The 24,833-nt window shown below is 45.4% G+C and overlaps 1 long non-coding RNA gene across 1 annotated transcript in view; it reads left to right on the top strand.

Moving 5' to 3' along the window:
• LOC134935728 (uncharacterized) overlaps positions 1–24,833 on the top strand; it is a 218,803-nt gene that overhangs the window by 155,550 nt on the left and 38,420 nt on the right. The window contains exon 4 of the long non-coding RNA XR_010180373.1: positions 8,780–8,917. This is a non-coding gene — a long non-coding RNA (uncharacterized LOC134935728). The remainder of the gene's footprint in view (positions 1–8,779; positions 8,918–24,833) is intronic.

The following is a 24,833-nucleotide window of genomic DNA, read 5'->3' as shown; positions in this document are numbered from 1 at the left end:
AGGTGAGATTTACTTTGAGGGCAGGGATGATGAGAGAGTAGTGATGGTGCGGGTGCCTGAGCTAGGAGGGGAAACTGCAGGAGATGGGCAGGGAGGGAGGTCAGTGTGACGTGGATGGGGGTGTGGGGAGGTGACAGGGAAGGGAGGGATGGAGCAGGGCTGAGTGGTGGGGTAGCAGGACCATGGGGCAGAGGTGAGTGAAAGTGGGGTAACAGGAAAGTAGGGGAAATAATACAGAGAGATGGAGGGGAGACAGAGGAGGGGAGAGAGGAGGAGGTGTAGGAGACTAGGGGGGAAGGATAAATATACATGATTAGGTAGACACTGAGTGATGTGAGGAGTATAAGAAAGCCTTGACATAGTGTTTAGTAGGTAGACAGGTTGAGGGAAAGTGGAAGTAGGAGTGGAGGCTGTAAGGGAATGAGAGCCGAAGAATTGCAGAAATGTAGATGAGAAAAGCAGTGTAGGCTCAATGGGTGTAGATTTAGTATGAAATGAATCAAACGCGTAGAAAAAGTGGGTGCAGAAATGTATTTGGACTGTAAGAAATGAAAGGATTGTGAGAGGTTTAAGTAGCAATGGTAATTCTGTAAGATATATTAGGTGTTTGTAGGTAAAATTGCATTGGTGCAGCGGTGCATAAAAAACAAAATTACAATAATACAGATACAAGCATTTGTTGGATAAATGGATGCTTTTTGAAATGTCCAAGTAAGGTATTTCCGTGCTATTTAATCAGATGCAACAATCAGGCGGTGAGTGATCTGAAGAGTGAGTAAGTAAGTGACTCACATTTGTTATTAGTTCTTCAGATAGGTGATAGTTCTCTGCAGATGAAACCTGCCCATTTACTGGGAGAGATGTGCCGCTGTCTGAACGTGCCACCGCACCACTCCTGATATGACTCACATGGAGGGAAAGAATGTACATATCAGACATCGGAGCATCACTTCACCATGCTGATGGGAGAGCTTATAACAAACATCTTGGAAACATTATACTTTATCGGTTTACTGCCACTGGCACTCAGCGGTCGATATTATCACTGTTGAAAAAGTGACCAACAACTTTCTGTGTCTCGTTTATAATAGAGATGAGCGGGTTCGGTTCCTCGGAATCCGAACCCCCCCGAACTTCAGCCTTTTTACACGGGTCCGAGGCAGACTCGGATCTTCCCGCCTTGCTCGGCTAACCCGAGGGCGCCCGAACGTCATCATCCCGCTGTCGGATTCTCGCGAGGCTCGTATTCTATCGCGAGACTCGGATTCTATATAAGGAGCCGCGCGTCGCCGCCATTTTCACACGTGCATTGAGATTGATAGGGAGAGGACGTGGCTGGCGTCCTCTCCGTTAGAATAGATAGAGACACTTGAGTTGATTACTTAGTAATTTTGGGGAGCATTAGGAGTACTCAGAGTGCAGAGTTTTGCTGATAGTTAGTTACTAGTGACTGACCACCACCAGTTTTATTTATTATTTAATATAATCCGTTCTCTGCATGAAAAAAAACGATACACAGTCACATACCATATCTGTGCTCAGTGTTAGTGTGCTGCATGATAATATCATCTATGTATATCTGACTGTACTGAGTGCTCACTGCTCACACAGCTGAATTGTGGGGGAGATTGGGGTGCAGTTATAGCAGGAGTACAGTGCACACTTTTGCTGCCAGTGTGACTGACCAGTGACCACCAGTATATTGTCTGCCTGAAAAAGTTAAACACTCCTGTGGTGTTTTTTTTTTTATTCTATAAACGCATTCTGCTGACAGTGTCCAGCAGGTCCGTCATTCATTATATTATATAAATATTTACCTGCAGTAGTGTTATATTTTTTTTGTTCATCTCTATCATCTTTATCATCTCTATATTAGCAGACGCAGTACGGTAGTCCACGGCTGTGGCTACCTCTGTGTCGTCAGTGCTCGTCCATAATTGTATACCTACCTGTGGTGGGGTTTTATTTTCTATCTTCTTCATACTAGTAGTTTAGGAGTCTGCTGACAGTGTCCAGCAGGTCCGTCATTATATTATATATACCTGCAGTAGTGATATATATATATTTTTTATATCATTATCATCTCTATACTAGCAGATGCAGTACGGTAGTCCACGGCTGTGGCTACCTCTGTGTCGTCAGTGCTCGTCCATAATTGTATACCTACCTGTGGTGGGGTTTTTTTTTCTATCTTCTTCATACTAGTAGTTTAGGAGTCTGCTGACAGTGTCCAGCAGGTCCGTCATTATATTATATATACCTGCAGTAGTGATATATATATATTTTTTATATCATTATCATCTCTATACTAGCAGACGCAGTACGGTAGTCCACGGCTGTGGCTACCTCTGTGTCGTCAGTGCTCGTCCATAATTGTATACCTACCTGTGGTGGGGTTTTTTTTTCTATCTTCTTCATACTAGTAGTTTAGGAGTCTGCTGACAGTGTCCAGCAGGTCCGTCATTATATTATATATACCTGCAGTAGTGATATATATATATTTTTTATATCATTATCATCTCTATACTAGCAGACGCAGTACGGTAGTCCACGGCTGTGGCTACCTCTGTGTAGTCAGTGCTCGTCCATAATTGTATACCTACCTGTGGTGGGTTTTTTTTTTCTATCTTCTTCATACTAGTAGTTTAGGAGTCTGCTGACAGTGTCCAGCATGTCCGTCATTATATTATATATACCTGCAGTAGTGATATATATATATTTTTTATATCATTATCATCTCTATACTAGCAGACGCAGTACGGTAGTCCACGGCTGTGGCTACCTCTGTGTCGTCAGTGCTCGTCCATAATTGTATACCTACCTGTGGTGGGGTTTTTTTTTCTATCTTCTTCATACTAGTAGTTTAGGAGTCTGCTGACAGTGTCCTGCAGGTCCGTCATTATATTATATATACCTGCAGTAGTGATATATATATATTTTTTATATCATTATCATCTCTATACTAGCAGACACAGTACGGTAGTCCACGGCTGTGGCTACCTCTGTGTCGTCAGTGCTCGTCCATAATTGTATACCTACCTGTGGTGGGGTTTTTTTTTCTATCTTCTTCATACTAGTAGTTTAGGAGTCTGCTGACAGTGTCCAGCAGGTCCGTCATTATATTATATATACCTGCAGTAGTGATATATATATATATTTTTTATATCATTATCATCTCTATATTAGCAGACGCAGTACGGTAGTCCACGGCTGTGGCTACCTCTGTGTCGTCAGTGCTCGTCCATAATTGTATACCTACCTGTGGTGGGTTTTCTTTTCTATCTTCTTCATACTAGTAGTTTAGGAGTCTGCTGACAGTGTCCAGCAGGTCCGTCATTATATTATATATACCTGCAGTAGTGATATATATATATATTTTTTATATCATTATCATCTCTATACTAGCAGACGCAGTACGGTAGTCCACGGCTGTGGCTACCTCTGTGTCGTCAGTGCTCGTCCATAATTGTATACCTACCTGTGGTGGGGTTATTTTTTCTATCTTCTTCATACTAGTAGTTTAGGAGTCTGCTGACAGTGTCCAGCAGGTCCATCATTATATTATATATACCTGCAGTAGTGATATATATATATTTTTTATATCATTATCATCTCTATACTAGCAGACGCAGTACGGTAGTCCACGGCTGTGGCTACCTCTGTGTCGTCAGTGCTCGTCCATAATTGTATACCTACCTGTGGTGGGGTTTTTTTTCTATCTTCTTCATACTAGTAGTTTAGGAGTCTGCTGACAGTGTCCAGCAGGTCCGTCATCATATTATATATACCTGCAGTAGTGATATATATATATATATATTTTTTATATCATTATCATCTCTATACTAGCAGACGCAGTACGGTAGTCCACGGCTGTGGCTACCTCTGTGTCGTCAGTGCTCGTCCATAATTGTATACCTACCTGTGGTGGGTTTTTTTTTCTATCTTCTTCATACTAGTAGTTTAGGAGTCTGCTGACAGTGTCCAGCAGGTCCGTCATTATATTATATATACCTGCAGTAGTGATATATATATATTTTTTATATCATTATCATCTCTATACTAGCAGACGCAGTACGGTAGTCCACGGCTGTGGCTACCTCTGTGTCGTCAGTGCTCGTCCATAATTGTATACCTACCTGTGGTGGGGTTATTTTTTCTATCTTCTTCATACTAGTAGTTTAGGAGTCTGCTGACAGTGTCCAGCAGGTCCGTCATTATATTATATATACCTGCAGTAGTGATATATATATATTTTTTATATCATTATCATCTCTATACTAGCAGACGCAGTACGGTAGTCCACGGCTGTAGCTACCTCTGTGTCATCAGTGCTCATCCATAATTGTATACCTACCTGTGGTGGGGTTTTTTTTTCTATCTTCTTCATACTAGTAGTTTAGGAGTCTGCTGACGGTGTCCAGCAGGTCCGTCATTATATTATATATACCTGCAGTAGTGATATATATATATTTTTTATATCATTATCATCTCTATACTAGCAGACGCAGTACGGTAGTCCACGGCTGTAGCTACCTCTGTGTCGTCAGTCACTCGTCATCCATAAGTATACTAGTATCCATCCATCTCCATTGTTTACCTGAGGTGCCTTTTAGTTGTGCCTATTAAAATATGGAGAACAAAAATGTTGAGGTTCCAAAACTAGGGAAAGATCAAGATCCACTTCCACCTCGTGCTGAAGCTGCTGCCACTAGTCATGGCCGAGACGATGAAATTCCATCAACGTCGTCTGCCAAGGCCGATGCCCAATGTCATAGTACAGAGCATGTAAAATCCAAAACACAAAATATCAGTAAAAAAAGGACTCAAAAATCTAAAATAAAATCGTCGGAGGAGAAGCGTAAACTTGCCAATATGCCATTTACCACACGGAGTGGCAAGGAACGGCTGAGGCCCTGGCCTATGTTCATGGCTAGTGGTTCAGCTTCACATGAGGATGGAAGCACTCAGCCTCTCGCTAGAAAAATGAAAAGACTTAAGCTGGCAAAAGCACAGCAAAGAACTGTGCGTTCTTCGAAATCACAAATCCACAAGGAGAGTCCAATTGTGTCGGTTGCGATGCCTGACCTTCCCAACACTGGACGTGAAGAGCATGCGCCTTCCACCATTTGCACGCCCCCTGCAAGTGCTGGAAGGAGCACCCGCAGTCCAGTTCCTGATAGTCAGATTGAAGATGTCAGTGTTGAAGTACACCAGGATGAGGAGGATATGGGTGTTGCTGGCGCTGGGGAGGAAATTGACAAGGAGTATTCTGATGGTGAGGTGGTTTGTTTAAGTCAGGCACCCGGGGAGACACCTGTTGTCCGTGGGAGGAATATAGCCATTGACATGCCTGGTGAAAATACCCAAAAAATCAGCTCTTCAGTGTGGAAGTATTTCAACAGAAATGCGGACAACATTTGTCAGGCCGTGTGTTGCCTTTGTCAAGCTGTAATAAGTAGGGGTAACAGAAATGCGGACAACAGGTGTCAAGCCGTGTGTTGCCTTTGTCAAGCTGTAATAAGTAGGGGTAAGGACGTTAACCACCTCGGAACATCCTCCCTTATACGTCACCTGCAGCGCATTCATCATAAGTCAGTGACAAGTTCAAAAACTTTGGGCGACAGCGGAAGCAGTCCACTGACCAGTAAATCCCTTCCTCTTGTAACCAAGCTCACGCAAACCACCCCACCAACTCCCTCAGTGTCAATTTCCTCCTTCCCCAGGAATGCCAATAGTCCTGCAGGCCATGTCACTGGCAATTCTGACGAGTCCTCTCCTGCCTGGGATTCCTCCGATGCGTCCTTGAGTGTAACGCCTACTGCTGCTGGCGCTGCTGTTGTTGCTGCTGGGAGTCGATGGTCATCCCAGAGGGGAAGTCGTAAGACCACTTTTACTACTTCCACCAAGCAATTGACTGTCCAACAGTCCTTTGCGAGGAAGATGAAATATCACAGCAGTCATCCTGCTGCAAAGCGGATAACTGAGGCCTTGGCATCCTGGGCGGTGAGAAACGTGGTTCCGGTATCCATCATTACTGCAGAGCCAACTATAGACTTGATTGAGGTACTGTGTACCCGGTACCAAATACCATCTAGGTTCCATTTCTCTAGGCAGGCGATACCGAAAATGTACACAGACCTCAGAAAAAGACTCACCAGTGTCCTAAAAAATGCAGTTGTACCCAATGTCCACTTAACCACGGACATGTGGACAAGTGGAGCAGGGCAGACTCAGGACTATATGACTGTGACAGCCCACTGGGTAGATGTATTGACTCCCGCCGCAAGAACAGCAGCGGCGGCACCAGTAGCAGCATCTCGCAAACGCCAACTCTTTCCTAGGCAGGCTACGCTTTGTATCACCGCTTTCCAGAATACGCACACAGCTAAAAACCTCTTACGGCAACTGAGGAAGATCATCGCAGAATGGCTTACCCCAATTGGACTCTCCTGTGGATTTGTGGCATCGGACAACGCCAGCAATATTGTGTGTGCATTAAATATGGGCAAATTCCAGCACGTCCCATGTTTTGCACATACCTTGAATTTGGTGGTGCAGAATTATTTAAAAAACGAGAGGGGCATGCAAGAGATGCTGTCGGTGGCCAGAAGAATTGCGGGACACTTTCGACGTACAGGCACCACGTACAGAAGACTGGAGCAACACCAAAAACGCCTGAACCTGCCCTGCCATCATCTGAAGCAAGAAGTGGTAACGAGGTGGAATTCAACCCTCTATATGCTTCAGAGGTTGGAGGAGCAGCAAAAGGCCATTCAAGCCTATACAACTGACCACGATATAGGAGGCGGAATGCACCTGTCTCAAGCGCAGTGGAGAATGATTTCAACGTTGTGCAAGGTTCTGCAACCTTTTGAACTTGCCACACGTGAAGTCAGTTCAGACACTGCTAGCCTGAGTCAGGTCATTCCCCTCATCAGGCTTTTGCAGAAGAAGCTGGTGACATTGAAGGAGGAGCTAACACGGAGCGATTCCGCTAGGCATGTGGGACTTGTGGATGGAGCCCTTAATTCGCTTAACAAGGATTCACGGGTGGTCAATCTGTTGAAATCAGAGCACTACATTTTGGCCACCGTGCTCGATCCTAGATTTAAAACCTACGTTGTATCTCTCTTTCCGGCAGACACAAGTCTGCAGGGGTTCAAAGAACTGCTGGTGAGAAAATTGTCAAGTCAAGCGGAACGCGACCTGTCAACATCTCCTCCTTCACATTCTCCCGCAACTGGGGGTGCGAGGAAAAGGCTCAGAATTCCGAGTCTGGAGCGACTGCTGATGCTGACATCTGGTCCGGACTGAAGGACCTGACAACGATTACGGACATGTCATCTACTGTCACTGCATATGATTCTCTCACCATTGAAAGAATGGTGGAGGATTATATGAGTGACCGCATCGAAGTAGGCACATCAGACAGTCCGTACGTATACTGGCAGGAAAAAGAGGCAATTTGGAGGCCCTTGCACAAACTGGCTTTATTCTACCTAAGTTGCCCTCCCACAAGTGTGTACTCCGAAAGAGTGTTTAGTGCCGCCGCTCACCTTGTCAGCAATCGGCGTACGAGGTTATTTCCAGAAAATGTGGAGAAGATGATGTTCATTAAAATGAATTATAATCAATTCCTCCATGGAGACATTCACCAGCAGCAATTGCCTCCACAAAGTACACAGGGAGCTGTGATGGTGGATTCCAGTGGGGACGAATTGATAATCTGTGAGGAGGGGGATGTACACGGTGATGAATCGGAGGATGATGATGAGGTGGACATCTTGCCTCTGTAGAGCCAGTTTGTGCAAGGAGAGATGAATTGCTTCTTTTTTGGTGGGGGTCCAAACCAACCCGTCATTTCAGTCACAGTCGTGTGGCAGACCCTGTCACTGAAATGATGGGTTGGTTAAAGTGTGCATGTCCTGTTTATACAACATAAGGGTGGGTGGGAGGGCCCAAGGACAATTCCATCTTGCACCTCTTTTTTCTTTCATTTTTCTTTGCGTCATGTGCTGTTTGGGGAGTGTTTTTTGGAAGGGCCATCCTGCGTGACACTGCAGTGCCACCCCTAGATGGGCCAGGTGTTTGTGTCGGCCACTTGGGTCGCTGAGCTTAGTCATCCAGCGACCTCGGTGCAAATTTTAGGACTAAAAATAATATTGTGAGGTGTGAGGTGTTCAGAATAGACTGAAAATGAGTGGAAATTATGGTTATTGAGGTTAATAATACTTTGGGATCAAAATGACCCCCAAATTCTATGATTTAAGCTGTTTTTTAGGTTTTTTTGAAAAAAACACCCGAATCCAAAACACACCCGAATCCGACAAAAAAAATTCGGTGAGGTTTTGCCAAAACGCGTTCGAACCCAAAACACGGCCACGGAACCGAACCCAAAACCAAAACACAAAACCCGAAAAATTTCCGGTGCACATCTCTAGTTTATAATGTTGTGAATCACGCTGTGTGTAAATACTTTTTTTTATTTTATGTAAAACACTTTAGGGACTGGGTATATAATTCTCTCTTTGGTCCATATACTTTGTGAAGACTGGCAATTCCTCTATGAGGCAGGAGTGCTTATTTGTCACAAAGAGAAATCTTACTTTAGTTCATTGATGTGTTTGCCTGTTTTTCCTTCGTTTGGACTTCAAAAGAACATGATAGTCACTTGCTAAGTAATGTTAAAACACAATGGCATAATTTATTGCATCGTATTCAGTTTTAACAAACAGTATCTGTAAGAATTACTAATATTCTTTTATTTTTTTTAATTAAGAAATACAGATGGAGTAAACTTGCTTTATAAAATGTGACACTTGATCATGCTACTTTGGCTTGATGGCGTCCCAGAGTGGAGACAACAACTAAAGCCTTGACGCATTTCTGCATTTAATGCATTACTTTCTCATGCACAGTAAGCAGTGTTATATTCAATTATTATTTTGTCTATCACTTGATGTATTTAATAATATTTTTTGGTGGTCACATCTCTTCCTTAAGATAAAAACATTATTGTTTTAGCTGAAGTGTAATGTAAAACATGATCTGAGATACATTTTTTGTGCTGTACTCACTTATACTTGTAAGTTAGAGGTACTGGCAGATGCCTACAAATTGGTGGAAGCACAGCGGATGTGAGCAAGTAGGTTAGTCCACACAATTCCAAACCAGAATAGGTTTTATTGAATACAACAGGATATGCTGTACATGACAGAAGACACACAGCAGTAAAAACAACAAGGTATCACTCTCTCTTGGACTAAGTACTGTTCAGCTGTACAGCACTGTGGTGCTCCAATAACACATTGTCAGACATGTGAACATGCAGATACTTTTAGAGAGTGTTACATCTCTAAGTGTATAAGGAATATGATACATTTTACTAATCTATATATTCACATATTTTGTAGGTATGCTGGTATACAGTACATCCGGAAAGTATTCACAGTGCTTCACTTTTTCCACATTTTGTTATGTTACAGCCTTATTCCAAAATGGAATAAATTAATTTTTCCCTCAAATTTCTACACACAATACCCCATAATGACAATGAGAAAAAAAAATTATTGTTGTTTTTTTCAAATTTATTAAAAATATTAAACTAATTAATCACGTGTACATAAATATTCACATCCCTTGCCATGAAGCTCAAAATTGAGCTCAAGTGCATCCTGTTTCCACTGATCATCCTTGAGATGTTCCTACAGCTTAATTGGAGTCCACCTGTGGTAAATTCAGTTGATTGGACATGATTTGGAAGGTATCCGGACTCCAGGTCGACAACAAAAAGGTCGACACACCTTGGGTCGACGCCAATTGGTCGACACACCTTAGGTCGACATGGACAAAAGGTCGACATGGACAAAAGGTCGACAGGAACAATGTCGACATGGAAAAGGTCAACATGAGTTTTTCATAATTTTTTCTTTTTTGGAACCTTTTCATACTTAACGATCCACGTGGACTACGATTGGAACGGTAATCTGTGCCGAGCAAAGCGGAGCGGAGCGAAGGCACCATGCCCAAAGCATGGCGAGCGAAGCGAGCCATGCGAGGGGATGCGGTGCACTAATTGGGGTTCCCGGTCACTCTACGAAGAAAACGACACCAAAAAAACATAAAAAACTCATGTCGACCTTTTTCCATGTCGACCTTGTTCCCGTCGACCTTTTGTCCATGTTGACCTAAGGTGTGTCGACCAATTGGCATCGACCTAAGGTGTGTCGACCTGTTTGTTGTCGACCTGGAGTCCGAGACCCGATTTGGAAAGGCATACATCTGTCTATATAAGTTCCCACACATGACAGTGCATGTCTGAACACAAGCCAAGCATGAAGTCAAAGGAATTGTCTGTAGACCTCTGACGCAGGATTGTCTCGAGGCACAAATCTGGGGAAGGGTACAGAAAAATTTCTGCTGCTTTGAAGGTCCCAATGAGCACAGTGGCCTCCATCATCCATAAATGGAAGAAGTTCAGAACCACCAGAACTCTTCCTAGAGCTGGCTGGCCATCAAAACTGAGCAATCGGGGGAGTCAGGGAGCTGCCCAAGAACCCGATGGTCACTCTGTCAGAGTTACAACATTACTCTATGGAGAGAGGAGAACCTTCCAGAAGGACAACCATCTCTGCAGCAATCCACAAATCAGGCCTGTATGGTAGAGTGGCAAGATGGAAGCCACTCCTTAGTAAATAGCACATGGCAGCCCACCTGGAGTTTGCCAAAATACACCTGAAGGACTCTCAGACCATGAGAAATAAAATTTTCTGGTCTGATGAGACAAAGATTGAACTCTTTGGCGTGAATTCCAGGCATCATGTTTGGAGGAAACAGGCACCACCACTCATCACCAGGCCAATACCATCCCAACAGTGATGCATGGTGGTGGCAGCATCAAGATGTGGGGATGTTTTTCAGCGGCAGGATCTGGGAGACTAGTCAGGATAGAGGGAAAGATGAATGCAGACATGTACAAAGACATCTGGGATGAAATCCTGCTTCAGAGCGCTCTTGACCTCACACTGGGGCTAAGGTTAATCTTTCAGCAGGACAACGACCCTAAGCACACAGCCAAGATATCAAAGGGGTGGCTTCAGGACAACTCTGTGATTGTTCTTGAGTGGCCCAGCCAGAGCCCAGACTTGAATTCGATTGAATATCTCTGGAGATATCTGAAATGGCTGTGCACCGACGCTTCGCATCCAACCTGATGGAGCTTGAGAGCAGCTGCAAAGAAGAATGGGTGAAACTGGCAAAAGATATGTAGGTTTGATATTAATAACACTAATAAATTTGAGTTTTATCTGCTCATAATCCTATGCTACTTACCTAGTTGTTAAAGAGTGCGCCCAAACAAGAGCCTTCTTTTTCTCTTGACCTTCTTGTGTTCACAAAGATAGGTGTGCCAAGCTTGTGGCATCATATTCAAAAAGACTTGAGGCTTTAATTGCTGCCAAAGGTGCATCAACAAAGTATTGAGCAAAGGCTGTGAATACTTATGTACATGTGATTTCTCCGTTTTTTATTTTTTAATAAATTTGCAAAAATCTCCAACAAAATGTGAAAAATTTGATGCGCTGTGAATACTTTCTAGATGCACTGTACCTATCATATAATATACGCTACAAGGAAAATTAGCATATTCTATAGAGTTAGACATACGACCTTTATACACACAGCTTCTAGCTTGTTACCAAGGACAGTAGGTCCTAATATGAACATAAAGTTTAGAGATTCTTCAAGAACATATGAGATCAGTGGGTGTGTTAAGAGAATAAGGTGTAACCAAATATAAAAAATAAGATTGACATCAAATTTCAAGTTGTTATTGCCATGCAACCCGCGCTGAGAGAATACTGTCTCTCACTCTGTACAAGGGCATGGTTTAAAGGCCCATACACACTGGGTGATTTTGAGCTGAAAGCAGCTCACTTTTGGTGTGTTGAGCAGCTTTCAGCTCAAAGCCACCCAGTGTGTATGCCCCAGCGATGAGCGGTGAGCGCTGATGCGCACCCCGCTTCATCGCTGGCAGCCGCCGTTCATCTACTCGTATTACCAGTAGATGAACGGCGAGGTGAGCAGCTTTCCATAGCAACCTGCTATGGAAAGCTGCTCACCCCCGCTGACATCGTTGGGCAGCGGGGAAAAGCGCTCAGTGTGTATGCACTGAGCGCTTTTCAGCCCAGCGATGCCAGCGATCATCGCTATGCATACACACTGGGCAAAAACGCCCAGTGTGTATGGACCTTTAATCATAAATAATTAATTGTTTTATAAAGCTGAATCCTATTGCTTCATGCAACAAGGAACCAAGCAGTTTTAATCAGTATTAAACAAGAGGCATGCATACAAGTCCTGCACCTGGGCCAGTATTTACTAAAAATCCGAGTTTTGCCGATTTGTGGTTTTTTTTCTAAGTCCCAATCCGGGAATTCACTAAGCAGAAAACTCGGCAGTGTCTGGTCTATTTGTAATGGTTCGATTGGCAAAGTTCAGAAATACGAATGAATAGACCATCGGTCAAACGCGGCTGTTAGTCTCTGAGTGCTCAAGTGCGGGTCTGTTTTTTTTCGATTCATTAAAAAAAGCAGCAAAAAAATAGACCTGCTTTTTCCAGTCGAGTTTGGATAACCATGCACGGATCAGTGAGATCTGTGCATGGTTATCTATGGGAAAGGGTCTGTTTAGTGTAAAAACAGATAAAAAAATTGCGTGGGGTCCCCTCTCCTAAGCATAACCAGCCTCGGGCTCTTTGAGCTGGTCCTGGTTGACAAAATATGGGGGGGGAAATGACAGGGGTTCCCCCATATTTCATCAACCAGCACCGGGCTCTGTGCCTGGTCCTGGTTCCAAAAATATGGGGGACAAAAAGCGTAGGGGTCCCCCGTATTTTTGAAACCAGCACCGGGCTCCACTAGCCAGGTACATAATGCCACACCCGGGGGACACTTTTATACTGGTCCCTGCGGCCCTGGCATTACATACCCATCTAGTCACCCCTGGCCAGGGTACCCTGGAGGAGTGGGAACCCCTTAAATCAAGGGGTCCCCCCCCCCTCCAGCCACCCAAGGGCGGCGGATGGGGGGCTGATAGCCATGTGTAAAAAATGTGAATATTGTTTTTAGTAGCAGTACTACAAGTCCCAGAGCGCAGAGCCCGGTGCTGGTTGATAAAATATGGGGGAACCCCTGTCATTTTTTTCCCCAGATTTTGTCAACCAGGACCGGCTTAAAGAGCCCGAGGCTGGTTGTGCTTAGGAGGGGGGACCCCACGCAATTTTTTTCTGATTTTTTACGACTTTAAACACCTTTTTAAGGTACACAATGAAGCCCTGCACGGATCTCACAGATCCGGCCGGGATTCCTTGTGTTTTGTCAGGCAGTGTTTTACTCATCACTCCCGTAAAACACTGCCTAACATTACGAATCACATCGACATCGGAAAATACGAATTGGAAAAAGTCGGCAGCTTAGTGAATGATCGTATCAGGATTCAAAAAGTTGCAGTAAAATGCACCCGATACCATTCGAGTTCAAACTAGAGATGAGCGCCTGAAATTTTTCGGGTTTTGTGTTTTGGTTTTGGGTTCGGTTCCGCGGCGGTGTTTTGGGTTCGAACGCGTTTTGGCAAAACCTCACCGAATTATTTTTGTCGGATTCGGGTGTGTTTTGGATTCGGGTGTTTTTTTCCAAAAACACTAAAAAACAGCTTAAATCATAGAATTTGGGGGTCATTTTGATCCCAAAGTATTATTAACCTCAAAAACCATAATTTACACTCATTTTCAGTCTATTCTGAATACCTCACACCTCACAATATTATTTTTAGTCCTAAAATTTGCACCGAGGTCGCTGTGTGAGTAAGATAAGCGACCCTAGTGGCCGACACAAACACCGGGCCCATCTAGGAGTGGCACTGCAGTGTCACGCAGGATGTCCCTTCCAAAAAACCCTCCCCAAACAGCACATGACGCAAAGAAAAAAAGAGGCGCAATGAGGTAGCTGTGTGAGTAAGATTAGCGACCCTAGTGGCCGACACAAACACCGGGCCCATCTAGGAGTGGCACTGCAGTGTCACGCAGGATGGCCCTTCCAAAAAACCCTCCCCAAACAGCACATGACGCAAAGAAAAAAAGAGGCGCAATGAGGTAGCTGTGTGAGTAAGATTAGCGACCCTAGTGGCCGACACAAACACCGGGCCCATCTAGGAGTGGCACTGCAGTGTCACGCAGGATGGCCCTTCCAAAAAACCCTCCCCAAACAGCACATGACGCAAAGAAAAAAAGAGGCGCAATGAGGTAGCTGACTGTGTGAGTAAGATTAGCGACCCTAGTGGCCGACACAAACACCGGGCCCATCTAGGAGTGGCACTGCAGTGTCACGCAGGATGTCCCTTCCAAAAAACCCTCCCCAAACAGCACATGACGCAAAGAAAAAAAGAGGCGCAATGAGGTAGCTGTGTGAGTAAGATTAGCGACCCTAGTGGCCGACACAAACACCGGGCACATCTTGGAGTGGCACTGCAGTGTCACGCAGGATGTCCCTTCCAAAAAACCCTCCCCAAACAGCACATGACGCAAAGAAAAAAAGAGGCGCAATGAAGTAGCTGTGTGAGTAAGATTAGCGACCCTAGTGGCCGACACAAACACCGGGCCCATCTAGGAGTGGCACTGCAGTGTCACGCAGGATGTCCCTTCCAAAAAACCCTCCCGAATCAGCACATGATGCAAAGAAAAAGAAAAGAAAAAAGAGGTGCAAGATGGAATTATCCTTGGGCCCTCCCACCCACCCTTATGTTGTATAAACAAAACAGGACATGCACACTTTAACCAACCCATCATTTCAGTGACAGGGTCTGCCACACGACTGTGACTGATATGACGGGTTGGTTTGGACCCCCCCCCAAAAAAGAAGCAATTAATCTCTCCTTGCACAAACTGGCTCTACAGAGGCAAGATGTCCACCTCATCTTCACCCTCCGATATATCACCGTGTACATCCCCCTCCTCACAGATTATCAATTCGTCCCCACTGGAATCCACCATCTCAGCTCCCTGTGTACTTTGTGGAGGCAATTGCTGCTGGTCAATGTCTCCGCGGAGGAATTGATTATAATTCATTTTAATGAACATCATCTTCTCCACATTTTCTGGATGTAACCTCGTACGCCGATTGCTGACAAGGTGAGCGGCGGCACTAAACACTCTTTCGGAGTACACACTTGTGGGAGGGCAACTTAGGTAGAATAAAGCCAGTTTGTGCAAGGGCCTCCAAATTGCCTCTTTTTCCTGCCAGTATAAGTACGGACTGTGTGACGTGCCTACTTGGATGCGGTCACTCATATAATCCTCCACCATTCTATCAATGTTGAGAGAATCATATGCAGTGACAGTAGACGACATGTCCGTAATCGTTGTCAGGTCCTTCAGTCCGGACCAGATGTCAGCATCAGCAGTCGCTCCAGACTGCCCTGCATCACCGCCAGCGGGTGGGCTCGGAATTCTGAGCCTTTTCCTCGCACCCCCAGTTGCGGGAGAATGTGAAGGAGGAGATGTTGACAGGTCGCGTTCCGCTTGACTTGACAATTTTGTCACCAGCAGGTCTTTCAACCCCAGCAGACCTGTGTCTGCCGGAAAGAGAGATCCAAGGTAGGCTTTAAATCTAGGATCGAGCACGGTGGCCAAAATGTAGTGCTCTGATTTCAACAGATTGACCACCCGTGAATCCTTGTTAAGCGAATTAAGGGCTGCATCCACAAGTCCCACATGCCTAGCGGAATCGCTCCCTTTTAGCTCCTTCTTCAATGCCTCCAGCTTCTTCTGCAAAAGCCTGATGAGGGGAATGACCTGACTCAGGCTGGCAGTGTCTGAACTGACTTCACGTGTGGCAAGTTCAAAGGGCATCAGAACCTTGCACAACGTTGAAATCATTCTCCACTGCACTTGAGACAGGTGCATTCCATCTCCTATATCGTGCTCAATTGTATAGGCTTGAATGGCCTTTTGCTGCTCCTCCAACCTCTGAAGCATATAGAGGGTTGAATTCCACCTCGTTACCACTTCTTGCTTCAGATGATGGCAGGGCAGGTTCAGTAGTTTTTGGTGGTGCTCCAGTCTTCTGTACGTGGTGCCTGTACGCCGAAAGTGTCCCGCAATTTTTCTGGCCACCGACAGCATCTCTTGCACGCCCCTGTCGTTTTTTAAAAAATTCTGCACCACCAAATTCAAGGTATGTGCAAAACATGGGACGTGCTGGAATTTGCCCATATTTAATGCACACACAATATTGCTGGCGTTGTCCGATGCCACAAATCCACAGGAGAGTCCAATTGGGGTAAGCCATTCCGCGATGATCTTCCTCAGTTGCCGTAAGAGGTTTTCAGCTGTGTGCGTATTCTGGAAAGCGGTGATACAAAGCGTAGCCTGCCTAGGAAAGAGTTGGCGTTTGCGAGATGCTGCTACTGGTGCCGCCGCTGCTGTTCTTGCGGCGGGAGTCCATACATCTACCCAGTGGGCTGTCACAGTCATATAGTCCTGACCCTGCCCTGCTCCACTTGTCCACATGTCCGTGGTTAAGTGGACATTGGGTACAACTGCATTTTTTAGGAGACTGGTGAGTCTTTTTCTGACGTCCGTGTACATTCTCGGTATCGCCTGCCTAGAGAAGTGGAACCTAGATGGTATTTGGTAACGGGGGCACACTGCCTCAATAAATTGTCTAGTTCCCTGTGAACTAACGGCGGATACCGGACGCACGTCTAACACCAACATAGTTGTCAAGGACTCAGTTATCCGCTTTGCAGTAGGATGACTGCTGTGATATTTCATCTTCCTCGCAAAGGACTGTTGAACAGTCAATTGCTTACTGGAAGTAGTACAAGTGGGCTTACGACTTCCCCTCTGGGATGACCATCGACTCCCAGCGGCAACAACAGCAGCGCCAGCAGCAGTAGGCGTTACACGCAAGGATGCATCGGAGGAATCCCAGGCAGGAGAGGACTCATCAGACTTGCCAGTGACATGGCCTGCAGGACTATTGGCATTCCTGGGGAAGGAGGAAATTGACACTGAGGGAGTTGGTGGGGTGGTTTGCGTGAGCTTGGTTACAAGAGGAAGGGATTTACTGGTCAGTGGACTGCTTCCGCTGTCACCCAAAGTTTTTGAACTTGTCACTGACTTATTATGAATGCGCTGCAGGTGACGTATAAGGGAGGATGTTCCGAGGTGGTTAACGTCCTTACCCCTACTTATTACAGCTTGACAAAGGGAACACACGGCTTGACACCTGTTGTCCGCATTTCTGGTGAAATACCTCCACACCGAAGAGCTGATTTTTTTGGTATTTTCACCTGGCATGTCAACGGCCATATTCCTCCCACGGACAACAGGTGTCTCCCCGGGTGCCTGACTTAAACAAACCACCTCACCATCAGAATCCTCCTGGTCAATTTCCTCCCCAGCGCCAGCAACACCCATATCCTCCTCATCCTGGTGTACTTCAACACTGACATCTTCAATCTGACTATCAGGAACTGGACTGCGGTGCTCCTTCCAGCACTTGCAGGGGGCGTGCAAATGGTGGAAGGCGCATGCTCTTCACGTCCAGTGTTGGGAAGGTCAGGCATCGCAACCGACACAATTGGACTCTCCTTGTGGATTTGGGATTTCAAAGAACGCACAGTTCTTTGCGGTGCTTTTGCCAGCTTGAGTCTTTTCAGTTTTCTAGCGAGAGGCTGAGTGCTTCCATCCTCATGTGAAGCTGAACCACTAGCCATGAACATAGGCCAGGGCCTCAGCCGTTCCTTGCCACTCCGTGTGGTAAATGGCATATTGGCAAGTTTACGCTTCTCCTCCGACAATTTTATTTTAGGTTTTGGAGTCCTTTTTTTACTGATATTTGGTGTTTTGGTTTTGACATGCTCTGTACTATGCCATTGGGCATCGGCCTTGGCAGACGACGTTGCTGGCATTTCATCGTCTCGGCCATGACTAGTGGCAGCAGCTTCAGCACGAGGTGGAAGTGGATCTTGATCTTTCCCTAATTTTGGAACCTCAACATTTTTGTTCTCCATATTTTAATAGGCACAACTAAAAGGCACCTCAGGTAAACAATGGAGATGGATGGATTGGATACTAGTATACAATTATGGACGGGCTGCCGAGTGCCGACACAGAGGTAGCCACAGCCGTGAACTACCGCACTGTACTGTGTCTGCTGCTAATATATAGACTGGTTGATAAAGAGATAGTATACTCGTAACTAGTATGTATGTATAAAGAAAGAAAAAAAAACCACGGTTAGGTCACTGGTATATACAATTATGGACGGGCTGCCGAGTGCCGACACAGAGGTAGCCACAGCCGTGAACTACCGCACTGTACTGTGTCTGCTGCTAATATATAGACTGGTTGATAAAGAGATAGTATACTCGTAACTAGTATGTATGTATAAAGAAAGAAAAAAAAACCATGGTTAGGTCACTGGTATATACAATTATGGACGGGCTGCCGAGTGCCGACACAGAGGTAGCCACAGCCGTGAACTACCGCACTGTACTGTGTCTGCTGCTAATATATAGACTGGTTGATAAAGAGATAGTATACTCGTAACTAGTATGTATGTATAAAGAAAGAAAAAAAAAACACGGTTAGGTGGTATATACAATTATGGACGGGCTGCCGAGTGCCGACACAGAGGTAGCCACAGCCGTGAACTACCGCACTGTACTGTGTCTGCTGCTAATATATAGACTGGTTGATAAAGAGATAGTATACTCGTAACTAGTATGTATGTATAAAGAAAGAAAAAAAAACCACGGTTAGGTGGTATATACAATTATGGACGGGCTGCCGAGTGCCGACACAGAGGTAGCCACAGCCGTGAACTACCGCACTGTACTGTGTCTGCTGCTAATATATAGACTGGTTGATAAAGAGATAGTATACTCGTAACTAGTATGTATGTATAAAGAAAGAAAAAAAAACCACGGTTAGGTCACTGGTATATACAATTATGGACGGGCTGCCGAGTGCCGACACAGAGGTAGCCACAGCCGTGAACTACCGCACTGTACTGTGTCTGCTGCTAATATATAGACTGGTTGATAAAGAGATAGTATACTCGTAACTAGTATGTATGTATAAAGAAAGAAAAAAAAACCACGGTTAGGTCACTGGTATATACAATTATGGACGGGCTGCCGAGTGCCGACACAGAGGTAGCCACAGCCGTGAACTACCGCACTGTACTGTGTCTGCTGCTAATATATAGACTGGTTGATAAAGAGATAGTATACTCGTAACTAGTATGTATGTATAAAGAAAGAAAAAAAAACCACGGTTAGGTGGTATATACAATTATGGACGGGCTGCCGAGTGCCGACACAGAGGTAGCCACAGCCGTGAACTACCGCACTGTACTGTGTCTGCTGCTAATATATAGACTGGTTGATAAAGAGATAGTATACTCGTAACTAGTATGTATGTATAAAGAAAGAAAAAAAAACCACGGTTAGGTCACTGGTATATACAATTATGGACGGGCTGCCGAGTGCCGACACAGAGGTAGCCACAGCCGTGAACTACCGCACTGTACTGTGTCTGCTGCTAATATATAGACTGGTTGATAAAGAGATAGTATACTCGTAACTAGTATGTATGTATAAAGAAAGAAAAAAAAACCACGGTTAGGTCACTGGTATATACAATTATGGACGGGCTGCCGAGTGCCGACACAGAGGTAGCCACAGCCGTGAACTACCGCACTGTACTGTGTCTGCTGCTAATATATAGACTGGTTGATAAAGAGATAGTATACTCGTAACTAGTATGTATGTATAAAGAAAGAAAAAAAAACCACGGTTAGGTCACTGGTATATACAATTATGGACGGGCTGCCGAGTGCCGACACAGAGGTAGCCACAGCCGTGAACTACCGCACTGTACTGTGTCTGCTGCTAATATATAGACTGGTTGATAAAGAGATAGTATACTCGTAACTAGTATGTATGTATAAAGAAAGAAAAAAAAACCACGGTTAGGTCACTGGTATATACAATTATGGACGGGCTGCCGAGTGCCGACACAGAGGTAGCCACAGCCGTGAACTACCGCACTGTACTGTGTCTGCTGCTAATATAGACTGGTTGATAAAGAGATAGTATACTACTAATATTATATACTGGTGGTCAGGTCACTGGTCACTAGTCACACTGGCAGTGGCACTCCTGCAGCAAAAGTGTGCACTGTTTAATTTTAATATAATATTATGTACTCCTGGCTCCTGCTATAACCTATAACTGGCACTGCAGTAGTGCTCCCCAGTCTCCCCCACAATTATAAGCTGTGTGAGCTGAGCAGTCAGACAGATATATAATATATATAGATGATGCAGCACACTGGCCTGAGCCTGAGCAGTGCACACAGATATGGTATGTATGTGACTGAGTCACTGTGTGCTGTGTATCGCTTTTTTCAGGCAGAGAACGGATTATAAATAAAAGTGGTGGTCACTGGTCACTATCAGCAAAACTCTGCACTGTACACTACTGAGTACTCCTAATGCTCCCCAAAATTAGTAAATCAAGTGTCTAAACGGAGAGGACGCCAGCCACGTCCTCTCCCTATCAATCTCAATGCACGTGTGAAAATGGCGGCGACGCGCGGCTCCTTATATAGAATCCGAGTCTCGCGATAGAATCCGAGCCTCGCGAGAATCCGACAGCGTCATGATGACGTTCGGGCGCGCTCGGGTTAACCGAGCAAGGCGGGAAGATCCGAGTCGCTCGGACTCGTGAAAAAAAACATGAAGTTCTGGCGGGTTCGGATTCAGAGAAACCGAACCCGCTCATCTCTAGTTCAAACACCCTTCAAAACGGCAAATACACAAATCTTTGTAAATACACCCCCTGGAGTGTGTACAGTCTCACTTTTATGTTTGGTGGATAATGCGGTGATTTTATTTAGACAGATGAGTCATGCACAATAACACACAGTTAAGAGACAGCACATAGTGATTAACCATTTAACTACATATCAACAAGAGGGTGGAGCCAATAATCTTCACTCTCCTATACATAATACTGATTATTAAGCTATTGGAATCTTGGGTTCATTCTATAGACTTTTCGTACCCTGCCTAAACAGAATCAAGAGGGACTTAGGGGTGATTCAGAGTTGATCGTAGATGTGCTAAATTTAGCACATCTACGATTAGTCACACTGACATGTGGGGGGACGCCCAGCAGAGGGCTAGCCCTCTCCGTATGTCAGTCCCTTCCCCATCACACAAGTACAAAAGCATCGCACAGCGGCGATGCTTTTGTACTTGAAGAGAAGCTCCCAGCCAGTGCAGCTCCTGCACGCTGGCAGGGAGCTACTGTGGTTGCCTGGGTCGCAGCAGCTGCGTGTGACATCATGCAGCTGCCACGGCCCACCCCCCAATGGTCCAGGCACACCTGCGTTACCTGGACTGCACCCCTTAAACGGCGGATAAATGCTGCCGGCCCGCCCCTTCCCACCCAGCGACCGCCTCTGCCTGTCAATCAGGTAGAGGCAATCGCTAATGCACCAGTGTGCTGCGGTGCCGGCGCATACACAGTTCAGTCCCGATCACTGCTGTGCGAAAATGCACAGCAGCGATCGAGTCTGAATGACCCCCTTAATTTCTCATCTGAAAATTGCAAATATTTTTTTTTAGCTCTGTTGGATATATACAGATACAGGTCGTGCATTTTTAACCTATTGGGGGATATTTAATAAGCCTTGAAAAAACTTTGGCAATTTTGTAAACATTTCATTGATTATTTTATTTTCATGGAATTCAGTTATTCCCCATTTTTTGCTCTCCAAATTTTTTAAGTTCCCGGACCTATGGTGGTCATTCCGAGTTGATCGCACCCAGCAACTTTTAGCTGCTGCTGCGCTCAATAGTCCACGCCTATGGGGGAGTGTAATTTAGCTTAGCAGGGCTGCAATCGCTTGTGCAGCCCTGCTAAGCTAAAAAAAATCAAGCAGAAGTAGACTAGGGCTGGACATACCCTGTGCGATGGATCCAGCGATGATGGGCCCGGCTTTGACGTCACTCCTCCGCCCTCCGTTGTCCTGGACACGCCTGCGGTTTACTCACCACTCCCTGAAAATGGCTTCAACGGTCCGGATCCGCCTATCCACGCCTCCTTCCTGTCAATCTTCTTAGCGGTCGCCGCTGCGACCGCTTCTGTCGGGAGCCGCGTCGTAACCTGGCGAACCCTACATGCGCATTCCGCACCCGTTTGCACCGCAGCGAAAAACCGCTGCTTGCGAACGGGTCGGAATGACCCCTATGTGTTTTGTGGCTGTGATTGGGAAGACATGGCATTTTATCGAAGATTTTTTTTTGCCTGCATCAGGTACTGTAGGTAACAAAATCCCTGATGAGTGCCAGCTTCATGGCTAATTGGATAGCCCCAGGTTGGTTAATTAGCTGCAGCTAATTACTGCAGCTAATTGAATATCTCACACATGTTAATACAGGTTGAGTATCCCTTACCCAAAATGCTTGGGACCAGAGGTATTTTGGATATCGGATTTTTCCGTATTTTGGAATAATTGCATACCATAATGAGATATCATGGTGATGGGACCTAAATCTAAGCATAGAATGCATTTATGTTACATATACACCTGATACACACAGCCTGAAGGTCATTTTAGCCAATATTTTTTATAACTTAGTGCATTAAACAAAGTGTGTCTACATTCACACAGTTCATTTATGTTTCATATACACCTTATACACACAGCTTGAAGGTCAATTAATACAATATTTTTATTAACTTTGTGTATTAAAAAGAGATGAGCGCCGGAAATTTTTCGGGTTTTGTGTTTTGGTTTTGGGTTCGGTTCCGCGGCCGTGTTTTGGGTTCGACCGCGTTTTGGCAAAACCTAACCGAATTTTTTTTGTGTCGGATTCGGGTGTGTTTTGGATTCGGGTGTTTTTTTCAAAAAAACCTAAAAAACAGCTTAAATCATAGAATTTGGGGGTCATTTTGATCCCAAAGTATTATTAACCTCAAAAACCATCATTTCCACTCATTTTCAGTCTATTCTGAATACCTCACACCTCACAATATTATTTTTAGTCCTAAAATTTGCACCGAGGTCGCTGGATGACTAAGCTAAGCGACCCTAGTGGCCGACACAAACACCTGGCCCATCTAGGAGTGGCACTGCAGTGTCACGCAGGATGTCCCTTCCAAAAAACCCTCCCCAAACAGCACATGACGCAAAGAAAAAAAGAGGCGCAATGAGGTAGCTGTGTGAGTAAGATAAGCGACCCTAGTGGCCGACACAAACACCGGGCCCATCTAGGAGTGTCACTGCAGTGTCACGCAGGATGTCCCTTCCAAAAAACCCTCCCCAAACAGCACATGACGCAAAGAAAAAAAGAGGCGCAATGAGGTAGCTGTGTGAGTAAGATAAGCGACCCTAGTGGCCGACACAAACACCGGGCCCATCTAGGAGTGGCACTGCAGTGTCACGCAGGATGTCCCTTCCAAAAAACCCTCCCCAAACAGCACATGACGCAAAGAAAAAAAGAGGCGCAATGAGGTAGCTGTGTGAGTAAGATAAGCGACCCTAGTGGCCGACACAAACACCGGGCCCATCTAGGAGTGTCACTGCAGTGTCACGCAGGATGTCCCTTCCAAAAAACCCTCCCCAAACAGCACATGACGCAAAGAAAAAAAGAGGCGCAATGAGGTAGCTGTGTGAGTAAGATAAGCGACCCTAGTGGCCGACACAAACACCGGGCCCATCTAGGAGTGTCACTGCAGTGTCACGCAGGATGTCCCTTCCAAAAAACCCTCCCCAAACAGCACATGACGCAAAGAAAAAAAGAGGCGCAATGAGGTAGCTGTGTGAGTAAGATAAGCGACCCTAGTGGCCGACACAAACACCGGGCCCATCTTGGAGTGGCACTGCAGTGTCACGCAGGATGTCCCTTCCAAAAAACCCTCCCCAAACAGCACATGACGCAAAGAAAAAAAGAGGCGCAATGAGGTAGCTGTGTGAGTAAGATAAGCGACCCTAGTGGCCGACACAAACACCGGGCCCATCTAGGAGTGTCACTGCAGTGTCACGCAGGATGTCCCTTCCAAAAAACCCTCCCCAAACAGCACATGACGCAAAGAAAAATTAAAGAAAAAAGAGGTGCAAGATGGAATTGTCCTTGGGCCCTCCCACCCACCGTTATGTTGTATAAACAGGACATGCACACTTTAACCAACCCATCATTTCAGTGACAGGGTCTGCCACACGACTGTGACTGATATGACGGGTTGGTTTGGACCCCCACCAAAAAAGAAGCAATTAATCTCTCCTTGCACAAACTGGCTCTACAGAGGCAAGATGTCCACCTCATCATCATCCTCCGATATATCACCGTGTACATCCCCCTCCTCACAGATTATCAATTCGTCCCCACTGGAATCCACCATCTCAGCTCCCTGTGTACTTTGTGGAGGCAATTGCTGCTGGTCAATGTCTCCGCGGAGGAATTGATTATAATTAATTTTAATGAACATCATCTTCTCCACATTTTCTGGATGTAACCTCGTACGCCGATTGCTGACAAGGTGAGCGGCGGCACTAAACACTCTTTCGGAGTACACACTTGTGGGAGGGCAACTTAGGTAGAATAAAGCCAGTTTGTGCAAGGGCCTCCAAATTGCCTCTTTTTCCTGCCAGTATAAGTACGGACTGTGTGACGTGCCTACTTGGATGCGATCACTCATATAATCCTCCACCATTCTTTCAATGTTGAGAGAATCATATGCAGTGACAGTAGACGACA

Source organism: Pseudophryne corroboree, chromosome 6, assembly GCF_028390025.1.
Source record: "Pseudophryne corroboree isolate aPseCor3 chromosome 6, aPseCor3.hap2, whole genome shotgun sequence".
NCBI lineage: Eukaryota > Metazoa > Chordata > Amphibia > Anura > Myobatrachidae > Pseudophryne > Pseudophryne corroboree.
This window is presented reverse-complemented; position numbering and strand designations above follow the sequence as displayed.